This window comes from Homalodisca vitripennis, unplaced genomic scaffold, assembly GCF_021130785.1.
Source record: "Homalodisca vitripennis isolate AUS2020 unplaced genomic scaffold, UT_GWSS_2.1 ScUCBcl_442;HRSCAF=2456, whole genome shotgun sequence".
NCBI lineage: Eukaryota > Metazoa > Arthropoda > Insecta > Hemiptera > Cicadellidae > Homalodisca > Homalodisca vitripennis.
The window spans coordinates 53,848-67,361 of NW_025776556.1; positions in this window are offsets into that span (position 1 = coordinate 53,848).

Genomic DNA, 13,514 nt, shown 5'->3' on the forward strand with positions numbered 1-13,514 from the left:
AGACGGAGCAACAAGGAAAGACGTCTGTACCGTTCGGCTGCCACGACACAACTGGCAGCCTTTGTGTGTGTGTGTGTGTGTGTGTGTGTGTGTGCGCGCGCGCATGCGCAAATTTTATACAAAACTAGATATTTTTTTGCTTATATTTATATGTTTTTTTATATTGATGAATACTACTACCCACAGAAGTTTGTTACAAACTTTTGTGAACGCCCTTTAAATAACGTAGTAAAATTAGTCTTAATTATGTTTCATCACTACCTGAATATTATTGAAAAGTTTTATGTTATGTTTTTTTTCCAGTGGCAGAATACAATTTCTTAGGTGTGTATTTAGAAAGACAATACGTATATGCGAAAAAAGATGACCAGCTATTTTCTTTCATCAAGGATGCGAACATCGCATTTTCAGTGAAAAATTGCAGCATGAGCGTCAGTGATGAAGACGCAACACTCTTATTGTTTCTCATATGTCTAAGATTAATAATGATTATTATCTACATTATCTTATATAATTATATTGTTATCCAGTTATAAAAAATCTCTCAGATGAGATCCGGTTTTTGAGCATGTTGCAACCTTTTTTTAATGATACGTAAAAATACTAAAGCGTATATATATATATATATATATATATATATATATATATATATATATATATATATATATATGGATATATATACTCTGGAGAGCAGAGTCCAGGTAGACGATAACGCCACAGGCTTGATTGTCAGGTCTCGGTTGGAACAGCATGCTGTAACCTGCGATGTTGTAATTGACCTCCTCTCCGTTCTTGATCCATACTTCAGTTAAGATAATAATTTTATAACTATAGTTCAGTGAGTTTAAATAAACTTTGGGTTCATTGTAGTGTTTTCTCATACTTCTAATATTCAAACAAAATATTTTAAAGTCATTAAATACATTACTGTGGGCCATGACCAATACACAATTACAACGATGTCTGACTGTCTGTTAGCCTTATCCACATCACACATCAGGTACCCTCGTCACCAACCCATCAATTTTCAACCCCAATTTAGCCAAATCGTCCATTGTTGATATTCTGGTTTTCTTATCATCGTCCAATTTTTCCCCCATATTTTTCCCTCAACAACCCATACATTTTTAAAACCGATTTCTTTGGGTTTTTTTGCATTGAAAAGCAGGTGTTTATTATACGATGTTAAGTGTTCATTGATATAAACGTTGGTCATGGGCACTCCCTGAACGAAATCAGAAGACTTAATGCCTCTGTTCTTTGATGCAATTTTGCATTTTTCAAAACTGCATCTCTCTTTTGCCGGTTAGAGAACTGCACAATGATAGGCCTTGGTCCTCTGAGATTTTTTTACAGGTATTCTATGTATGGCTTGAATATCGTTATCAAATTCAACAGACTCCTCCACCAGACCAGCAACCTTCTGAACAATGGAAGTCATCTGTTCACCATCTACCTCTGGGATCCCCTCAATTTGCAGGTTCCTATTACGGTTGTACTGCTGCAGCTCTTCAAATTGAGTTTTAATTGTAGCCAATTCTCTCTTAAAGTTTAAATTTTGAGTCTCAATAGACAAATTTGATGTTTCAATAGATTTAACTGTCAACTTGAGTTCTTTCACCACACTGTCATAATCATCAATCGTATTTGAAAAATATTGTAAAGAGGTTTGAAAGTCATCAAGTCTTGTTTATAACGGGCTTCAAATTCTGAAATTTGTTTTTTGATTGTATCCTTCATTTTTTTGAGGAATTCATTCTGCATTTTTGTAATAATATCCTGTGAAACGGTTTCTTTCGATTTGCTCGACTTACTTGCACCAATACAGCCCTTGCACATCCATCCACCTCGTCTGGTATCACCCATGCGGTTCCAGTTTTTCTCAAGAATATCAGCACATTCCAGGTGTAGTCTAATGTCACACGAGGAACATACAGCAAACGAAAGCGGTTCACTCAAATCAAATCAAATCAGCTTTATTGCAGCGACAATATTACACTGTATAGCAAACGTCACAAATTTTAATCTAAAATTTTTTACATTCATGCCACAAAATTCTCATTTACACATACAATTTTACACTTATGCACCTTTCATCCTTCGCCAATATATCCCACTTTAAACAGCAGAATCAGTCATGTAATTGGGCGGTCTCCCAGTTAAATGCCAAAAACTCCCCTGCATTATAAAATGCTTGTGACACCAAGAGATGTTTAAGGCGCCTTTTGAACGCCTTGGGCGTTGGGGTATTTTTTATTGAATTTGGCAGTCTGTTAATAAAATTAATACCTGCCTGCGAGGGCAGGTGTTCAAAAACCACTGTTCTGTGGCTTGCAGTTCGTAGTAATTCTCTACCTCGTGTCTCATGCGTATGTATGTCCCGGCCTCTGGTTAAGGCACACTTATACATACAAAACAAAGTGGTTTCTAAAATGTACAGACACGGGAGAGTTAACAGCTGTAATTCCTTAAAAGCTTGCCTGCACGACTCTCTGAATTTTATTTTTGCAATTATTCGAATAGCTTTTTTTGGAGTTTGAATGCTCTCTGAAACTGAGAGCTTGCGCACGCTCCCCACAGGACCACTCCGTAAGACAAATGGGGGTAAATTAAGCCATAATACGCCGTTATCAGTACCTGACTTGGGCAGTATTTTGCTAAGGATCTCAAGACATAAATGCCTGAGGAAATTTTTGCGCAAACATGATTGATGTGTTCATTCCAAGTCAACCCTCGATCAAGGTGTATTCCTAGGAATTTTGAAGAGAGGACTTCTTCCAGTGTGGAATCAGCTAACAAGACGGCAGATCCACAATGGTTGCCTACATCGCGCAAGGCAAAATTTAAAACGTTGGATTTTGAGGAGTTTGTTATGAGATTGAGGCTTTGGAAGTATTGTACACAGTTATTGATGTCAACAAAGGCCTGTTGTTCCAACACTTCACTTGATCTTGCACTAAAACAGAGAGTCGTATCATCAGCATACTGCACTAGTCCTCCATGCAGAAGTGATGATCCTATGTCGTTGACATAAAGCAGGAAAAGCACAGGACTGAGAATGGATCCCTGGGGAACACCGTACCTCAGTTCTATTGGTTTTGACAATTGATTTGATATTTGGACAACTTGGGATCTATGACTTAGAAATGAGCTAAGCCATTTAAGGGGCACGCCTCTGATGCCATGGGACCCAAGTCTGTCGAGCAGTATGCTATGGTCAACACAGTCGAATGCTTTGGACAAGTCTAAGAACACACTCATTGTGTGGTTCCGACATTCTATTCCCTCTACAATCATATCGACAAGACTCACTACTGCGTCTGTCGTCGATTTGCCCTTTCTGAATCCAAATTGTTCATATGAGAGCTGACTGTATTTGTCCAAAAATTGAAGCATTCTTATGAGAAAAAGTTTTTTCAAAATTTTGCTCAATACTGGCAAAATTGAGACAGCTGCGAAAGCATACGATGTCTCCAAATCTATTCTATATTCTAAAAATATTTCAAAAACAACTTGGGACATCATTAATAATAAAACAAAAGTTAAAAAACAAATCAAAATTAAAAATGGGAATATACTTGTGGAGGATGGAACTGAGGTTGCCAATCAGTTTAACGAATTTTTCGCATCCGTTGCGGTTGGGCAGAGTCCTCGGCCGTCTGAACCGCAAGTACGTCCCTCGCGAAGACAGAGTCCAGCAGCCTCAATGTTGCTGACGCCTGTCACTGAGGATGAGCTTCACCGAATTATTCAGCAGCACCCAGCCAAAAAGTCAAATGATCTTAATCTAATGTCCACATGGCTCATCAAACAATGCTGCAAGCATTTGGTGAGACCTTTAAACAAATTGGTAAATTCTTCATTCCAAACAGGAGTTTTCCCCTCCCTCCTGAAAATTGCAAAAGTTGTTCCAATTTTCAAAAAAGACGATCAATTTTCAATCACTAGGCAAGGGATCACTACACGACGCGCAATCACTCATTTCGAAGCGACAGAAGACGGAGCAACAAGGAAAGACGTCTGTACCGTTCGGCTGCCACGACACAACTGGCAGCCTTTGTGTGTGTGTGTGTGTGTGTGTGTGTGTGTGTGTGTGTGTGTGTGTGTGTGTGTGAGTGTGCGCGCACGCGCACGCGCAAATTTTATACAAAACTAGATATATTTTTGCTTATATTTATATGTTTTTTTTATATTGATGAATACTACTACCCACAGAAGTTTTTTACAAACTTTTGTGAAACGCCCTTTAAATAACGTAGTAAAATTAGTCTTAATTATGTTTCATCACTACCTGAATATTATTGAAAAGTGTTATGTTATGTTTTTTTTCCAGTGGCAGAATACAATTTCTTAGGTGTGTATTTAGAAAGACAATACGTATATGCGAAAAAGATGACCAGCTATTTTCTTTCATCAAGGATGACAACATCGCATTTTCAGTGAAAAAATTGCAGCATGAGCGTCAGTGATGAAGACGCAACACTCTTATTGTTTCTCATATGTCTAAGATTAATAATGATTATTATCTACATTATCTTATATAATTATATTGTTATCCAGTTATAAAAAATCTCTCAGATGAGATCCGGTTTTTGAGCATGTTGCAACCTTTTTTTAATGATACGTAAAAATACTAAAGCTTATATATATATATATATATATATATATATATATATACTCTAGAGAGCAGAGTCCAGGTAGACGATAACGCCACAGGCTTGATTGTCAGGTCTCGGTTGGAACAGCATGCTGTAACCTGCGATGTTGTAATTGACCTCCTCTCCGCTCTTGATCCATACTTCAGTTAAGATAATAATTTTATAACTATAGTTCAGTGAGTTTAAATAAACTATGAGTTCATTGTAGTGTTTCCTCATACTTCTAAAATTCAAACAAAATATTTTAAAGTCATTAAATACATTACTGTGGGCCATGACCAATACACAATTACAACGATGTCTGACTGTCTGTTAGCCTTATCCACATCACACATCAGGTACCCTCGTCACCAACCCATCAATTTTCAACCCCAATTTAGCCAAATCGTCCATTGTTGATATTCTGGTTTTCTTATCATCGTCCGATTTTTTCACCCATATTTTTCCACAACAACCCATACATTTTTTTAAACCGATTTCTTTGAGTTTTTTTTTGCATTGAAAAGCAGGTGTTTATTATACGATGTTAAGTGTTCATTGATATAAACGTTGGTCATGGGCACTCCCTGAACGAAATCAGAAGACTTAATGCCTCTGTTCTTTGATGCAATTTTGCTTTTTTTCAAAACTGCATCTCTCTTTTGCCGGTTAGAGAACTGCACAATGATAGGCCTTGGTCCTCTGAGATCTTTTACAGGTATTCTATGTATGGCTTGAATATCGTTATCAAATTCAACAGACTCCTCCACCAGACCAGCAACCTTCTGAACAATGGAAGTCATCTGTTCACCATCTACCTCTGGGATCCCCTCAATTTGCAGGTTCCTATTACGGTTGTACTGCTGCAGCTCTTCAAATTGAGTTTTAATTGTAGCCAATTCTCTCTTAAAGTTTAAATTTTGAGTCTCAATAGACAAATTTGATGTTTCAATAGATTTAACTGTCAACTTGAGTTCTTTCACCACACTGTCATAATCATCAATCGTATTTGAAAAATATTGTAAAGAGGTTTGAAAGTCATCAAGTCTTGTTTTATAACGGGCTTCAAATTCTGAAATTTGTTTTTTGATTGTATCCTCCATTTTTTTTGAGGAATTCATTCTGCATTTTTGTAATAATATCCTGTGAAACGGTTTCTTTCGATTTGCTCGACTTACTTGCACCAATACAGCCCTTGCACATCCATCCACCTCGTCTGGTATCACCCATGCGGTTCCAGTTTTCCAGGTGTAGTCTAATGTCACACGAGGAACATACAGCAAACGAAAGCGGTTCACTAGGCAAGGGATCACTACACGACGCGCAATCACTCATTTCGAAGCGACAGAAGACGGAGCAACAAGGAAAGACGTCTGTACCGTTCGGCTGCCACGACACAACTGGCAGCCTTTGTGTGTGTGTGTGTGTGTGCGCGCGCGCGCTTGCGCATGCTCACGCGCAAATTTTATACGAAACTAGATATTTTTTTGCTTATATTTATATGTTTTTTTTATATTGATGAATACTACTACCCACAGAAGTTTGTTACAAACTTTTGTGAACGCCCTTTAAATAACGTAGTAAAATTAATCTTAATTATGTTTCATCACTACCTGAATATTATTGAAAAGTTTTATGTTATGTTTTTTTCCAGTGGCAGAATACAATTTTCTTAGGTGTGTATTTAGAAAGACAATACGTATATGCGAAAAAGATGACCAGCTATTTTCTTTCATCAAGGATGACAACATCGCATTTTCAGTGAAAAATTGCAGCATGAGCGTCAGTGATGAAGACGCAACACTCTTATTGTTTCTCATATGTCTAAGATTAATAATGATTATTATCTACATTATCTTATATAATTATATTGTTATCCAGTTATAAAAAATCTCTCAGATGAGATCCGGTTTTTGAGCATGTTGCAACCTTTTTTTAATGATACGTAAAAATACTAAAGCGTATATATATATATATATATATATATATATATATATATATAATATATATATATATATATATAAGTAGATAATAATATGGGGTTCCTGGCGCACTTTCGGAGCCGACCGAAAAGCAATGTAAAATACTGTTCAATGTACCATAAAGGAAGCTGAGAAATAACACAGCAAATCTCAATGAAAAATTAACCGAATCTACAGTCGTTCGTCTCCAAAAGCGATCCAGGATCGGCACATTACTATCTACTCTGAGGAATGAAAAATTAACCAAATCTATAGCTGTTTGCTTCTACTTTCTTAAGCTGTTGGAAACTAATCTGATTTGTAAAATGTTGTCAAATCTGCTACGAATAAAGGAAAAATCTTCGAAATCTTAATAAAATTTAATCAATTTAAAACATTTTTACTAAAAACATACTTTAATAAAAAACTTTTCTACTAAATAGTCACCAAACAACATGAACTCACCAAAGTCTCTACAATTTCTAGCATTAAAACAGTGCAACAAAGATGAATTCAGTGAATTGCCGGTTTATTTTCAACAACAGTTGATACCGTCTTCGATACTTTCCTTAAATGAAACAGAATTAAAAGAACTTGTAGAGTCTTTTGCAGAAAGAACGAAAACTGCACACGTGTACACACAAAAAACGAAAAAAATAAGGGATTATATATTTAATATAATTACGAAAGATATTGAAAAGAAAGTAAAAAATAAACAAACAGAGAGTTTTCATCGTTTTTTTATGAAATTTTTTCCCATATTATACGTCCTTTCAAGATAATCAAGACTTAATTGATGAATTTCTTAGGAATTTTTGTAAGTATCAAGATTTATCAACACAATTCATTAAAGAGCATTATAGAATTTTTCTTATAGAATATAGCCACATTTTGTGTGAAACAAAAGGTATTACTGTAGATAATATTCCATGTGATTCCTATGAAGAAAGACACCAACTATGGTTATCAAAACAGTACTATGACGTGGGGAGGGACTGCAAGTTTTAGAGCACAACTGAAAAGACTTTATTCTACAAAGTTAATTGTTATAATTTCTTTATCTTTTATAGTCTTCTTTCCAGTAACAATCAAGTGTAATTTTTCATTTTTGTTTAATTCTTTAATCTTTTTTTCATCCAAAACAGTCAAAAATCTGTTCGGCAAGTGTACTTTACAATCTTCCAACTCGGCAATTATTGTAAACCCGAATTTATCTTTCATTTTCTCCAAATTCAAGATTCTATGTTTCTTCCTTTCTTCCAATTCATTTAACTTCTTATACTCTTTAAACTTACATTCTCCAATATCATTTAACTCTTTCAAGAACTCCATTTAAATAGAAAAAATTTAAAGACGGAAAAAATGAAATTTGCTAACAATCACTCGAGAAGTCGGGGAGAATGTGAGTAAAACCGCATTCTTTTCACGAGGTTCTTCGTTTAATTTCTCCAAATGTACTATAAAATCATCAAAGATTTCAGGCTTAAAATCGTAATCAAATTCAATATCCAAATAGTGAAAGATTATAGGTAAAATCTTTTCATAATAAACGTGTGTATCGATACCTACAAACCTAATGTATTCTTTGAAAAGGAAAATAATTTTTTCAACGGTTCCAAGAGATAAGTAAAAATTTTTATTCTGTTTTCTAAATTCTGTAACAAATTTTGTTTGTTTCTCACCTCCGTATTGTAATTTCATAAGCAGATTATTCAAATGTGTTAGTTTATTTCGAAATTTCTTAGGTTTAGGTCTTTCATACAAAATTAAATTACAATCTCTACAAACTAAATATTTTTTATCAATAATTTCTCCTCTATTATAACACTTGTAACAGTTGGCATTGTACTCTTCCATTTAAACAAAAAAAGATTTTTTTTATAAATGGAGATTATGGAACTAAGTCTACCGAGATATAAATTTTTCAGCACAAATGTTTATGTTTACATTTCTACAACAGAGATAAATAGAAATAATTTCATTCTATTGTACAATTATTTAGGATATTTTGTCTATGATTACAAAGATTATTACGGAAGAAATCGAGATTTTTCAGTGGCGAAAGAGTATATTTTTGAAGTATTAGAAGGAATGAAAGAGAATAACATGAATTTAATCAATTATTGAAGATGGCTTTTCAAAGTCAAAAAAGTGCAAAACCATTTCTCAGTCATCCAATCGAGAAGTAAAAATTTAGGAAATTGACACGAGGCCCGATAATCGCTTCGCCCGCGTCGTATCCGTTAGTGATATCACGCCGTGAGAGGCGCAATCGTTGGTTTACAAGCACCATTTAGTTAAATAAATTTTCTATATAAATGGAGCGCGAAAAAAATATCATGTCCGTTCTGCAAAAGAGAAATTTTAAGAAAAAACTATGATCGCCATTATAATTCTAAAAGTCACGAAAAAAACAAGCAAATTTACGATAATGAACTAAATTATTTAAGACAATGGGTTAGAGAAAATAAAATTGCCGATCACGAAAAACATGTTTAATATTGAGAAAATTACGTGAATTAAAGAGAAATTTCAAAGTTGAAAAGAAAAATCTCGACCTATTTAATGATGAAAAAACTTCATTCAATAGCTGAAAAGTTGGCTATCGGTACTAACGATAAAACCAAGTCTGAAATCATTGAAAACATTGATAAAACTCTTCACGAAAAACCTGAAAATATCATAGATGTTGAAGTTTTATCCTCTGTGAAAGGTCTTTTCAAGCAATACATTTTAACGAATTTGAGCGATAATTTTATGTCAATTTACAAATATCTTTCAATTATGCGCCCAGAAATTAAAGATTTAATAGAAAAATTTCAAGAAAATGTTAAAAATATGAAGGGCTATCTCTCTTTGGAATGTGAATACGAACGAACTTTAGTGAATGGTGAACCGCAAACATGTCCAATGTATTTTACTATCAAAGCAGACGAAATCTTTGACGTAAACGACTTTATTACTAAGCAATTTAATAAATTAACACATCGAGAACAAACGAATAATCCAAATAAAGGTTCCGGATGGACATTTAAAAGTTGTAAACAACTAGTTTTGAGCCTTAACAAACACGAAATGATGAATGCAGGATCATACATCGATTTACCAAAGAATATCAAAGATAAAAAAGCTTGTATAAATATAAAAAATAGAGATGATTTTTGCTTTATTTACTCAATAAGATGTGCTATTGAAAAACCAGAAAGAGACTGTGAACGTGTAAAGCAATACGAAAAAAAATTTGTGAATGACGAAATATTTTCAGGTTTTGAGTATCCAATGTCTCTGAAAGATATACAAATATTTGAAAAACGAAGCTACAATTCCAAGTATAAGTATCCAACAATGTCTATCAATGTCTACAGTTTTGATGAAAATATTAACATTGTTCCGTTACAAATTTCTGAAAAATATGACGCTGAAACAAACATTGATTTATTGTATGTTAAACAAGATGATAAATCTCATTATGTTTTGATAACCGATTTAAATAAGCTTGTTTCTTCGCAGTTGTCTAAACATAAAGAAAGAAAATTTTTGTGTAGAAGATGTTTAAGCCATTTTTACAAATCTGGAGATTTAACAGATCACTTAGAAATTTGTAAAAATCATGAAGTTTGTAAGCCAATTATGCCATTTCCAGGTCAAACAACTAAATTTACTAATTATCAAAAGAAATTTAACCATCCGTACGTAATTTATATGGACTTTGAGAGCATATTGGAAAAGATTCCGACATGTAAGAACAATCCAGAAAGATCAACTACAACCAAGATTCAGAAGCATATTCCTTATGGTTTTACTCTATATTTAGTGTCGAATGTGACCAATCGCATGTACAAACCGATATGTTATCGTGCCAAAAATGAAGAAGATTTGAAAAACGTCCCGACAAAATTGTTTGAAGAACTCGATAAATTATCAAAGTACATAGCCAAAAAATATAATTCAAAGAATAGGAAGCCTATGAAATTGACAGAAGAAGAAGAAATTTCATATCAAAATTCAAACGTTTGTCATATCTGTGAATGGTCTGCTTATGATATTGGGTCAGTTCAGTATGGTTTTACTCCTGATAGTTGGAAAGATAAGAGTTATAATAAAGTAAGAGATCATTGTCATTTAACCGGCAAGTTTCGAGGCGCAGCTCATGCATGTTGCAATCTGAATTTGAAATTTCCACAAAACATTCCAGTTTTCTGTCACAATATGAGTAACTATGACACACATTTGTACATAAAAGAATTAGCTAAGAAATATGGAAACGTTGATTTGATCGCAAACTCAGAAGAAAAATATATAAATTATTCAGTAAATTCTGGATATGGCTATGAGTTCGACAATTATAAGCCAAGAAAGTTTGTAAAGTTTTCGTTTGTAGATACATTCAGATTTATGGCCTCATCTATTGAAAAATTAGCGAAAAATTTAAAGAAAGAAGACTTCAAACATACAAATCATTTTATACAGGATGGATTGAATGAAATTATAGAAAGACAGCCAAATGACGACGACGAGATTTTTAAAATATTGTCTGGAAAAGGAATATTTCCCTATGAATTTATCGATAATATTGAAAAACTTGATTACAAAGAAGAGCTGAAAATTCAAGATTTCTATTCACTTTTGACAGACGAGAGCATATCTGAGAAAGATTATCAACACTACTTAAATGTATGGAACAAATTAAAAGAGAAAAATCTAGGGAATTACTCCGATTTGTACAACATTCAAGATGTTTTATTGCTTGCTGATATATTCGAAAATTTCAGAAACATTTGCCTTAATTGTTTATAAACTCGATCCGGCACACTATCTAACAGCTCCCAGTCTCGCATGGGACGCAATGTTAAAATTAACGAAAATTGAGCTTCAGCTAATTAACGATTATAATATGTATTTGATGATTGAAAAAGGCATTCGCGGGGGCATTTCTCAGTGTATTAAGCGATATGTTAAAGCAAATAACAAATATTTGAAAGATTTCGATAAGACAAAGCCCGAAAACTATTTTTTATACGTTGATGCTAATAACCTTTATGGGTATGGCCTAATGCAAAAACTGCCGTTTAGTGATATCAAGTGGATGGATCCAAAAACTTACACAACTGCAGAATGGAAAGAAACAATTTTGGAACTCACTGGCGACGAAGATTATGGCTATATTCTCGAAGTTGATCTTGGATATCCAACGAATTTACACGAACATCACAAGGATTTACCTCTTGCTCCAGAACATTTTAAAAACAAACTTTGCACAACTCTACTGGATAAAACTGAATACGTTGTTCATTCGAGAAATTTGAAGTTCTATTTGGAACAAGGTATGATTTTGAAACATGTGAATAGAGTTATTGCATTCGATCAGAAGCCTTTTATGAAAGAGTACATTGATTTTAATACTAATATGAGGACCAAAGCTACAAGTGACTTTGAGAAGGATTTTTATAAGCTGATGAACAACTCAGTTTTTTTGGAAAAAGTATGGAAAATGTGCGAAATAGATGCGATATTAGACTAGGAAATGAAGAATTTTCAATGAAACAGGCCAAGAAAACGAACTTCAAAAGCTTCACTATCTTTGACGACAACTGTATAGCGAGTCACATGTACAAACAGAAAGTAAAATTTAACAAGCCGATTTACATAGGGTTTTCAGTACTTGATTTGTCAAAGTTGTTAATGTATAAATTTTATTATGAAAAATTAAAGAGTTTTGATCCAGATTTGAATCTGTGTTACATGGATACAGACAGTTATTTTCTAGAATTGAAACGTGATCCTTACAAAATTATTAAAGAAAATATAGATGACTTTGATACAAGCGATTTTCCAAAAGATCACGACTGTTTCGCTACTAAAAACAAGAAAGTTATTGGAAAATTTAAAGACGAGCTAAATGGCGAAATCTTAGAAGAATTTTGTGGATTGAGATCGAAAATGTACTCGTACAAATATCTAGACAAAAAATCCAGTAAGATGCAAAGGGATTAAGAGAAGCGTTGTAAATAAAACAATAAATATCGAAAACTTGAAGAAATGTTTGTTCGAAGATAAAGAAGAATTTAGGGAGATGACAGTAATCAAAAGCTACAAACATGAGTTGTACACCGTCACTATAAACAAGTTAGCACTGAACGCTAAAGATGATAAGAGAATTGTCCTAGAAAATAAGATCGATACAGTACCGTATGGATATAAAGGCGAAATTAAAACAGATATTTTAGAAGAGTTAAACAAACTTGGAAACTTTGATATGTAAATGGAAGATGATTTAATTCACTGTCACAAGTGTAAAAAGAAAACGAAAAATATAGATTCTAAGATTGTTCAAACTCAAAACGGATTGTATAGAATTGCAGCAAAATGTTCAAAATGTAAGACAAATAAGAGTAAATTTATAAAGAATCCTTATGAAAAACAAGTAAAGAAAGAATTGAAGAATAAAGAAGAAATAGAGATTGAAGCTAGAGAAATTCATGCACCAGTACGAAAAAAGTTTAAAAAGAGAAAAAATTATAACTTTAGGAATTGACGATTTATGGGCAGCAGATTTAGTAATAATGTCTAACTATTCGGGTCAAAATGATGGATTCAAGTATATGTTAAATGTTATTGATACTTTCTCAAAATATGCTTGGTCAAGAGCTATCAAAAGAAAAAACGGTAAAGATGTTTCAAAAGCCTTCGAAGATATAGTAAAAGACGCGATAAAGATCAATCACAAACCACCAAATCTACTTCATACAGATAAGGGTTTTAGAGTTTAAAAATAAAGAATTTAACGAAGTTTTGAGAAAATACAACATTAAGATTTATCATACTGAAAACGAAGAGAAATCAAGTATTGTAGAGAGATATAACAGAACTCAAAATGAAAGAATGAAGGTTCTTTTTGAGATTAATAAAAACTTTA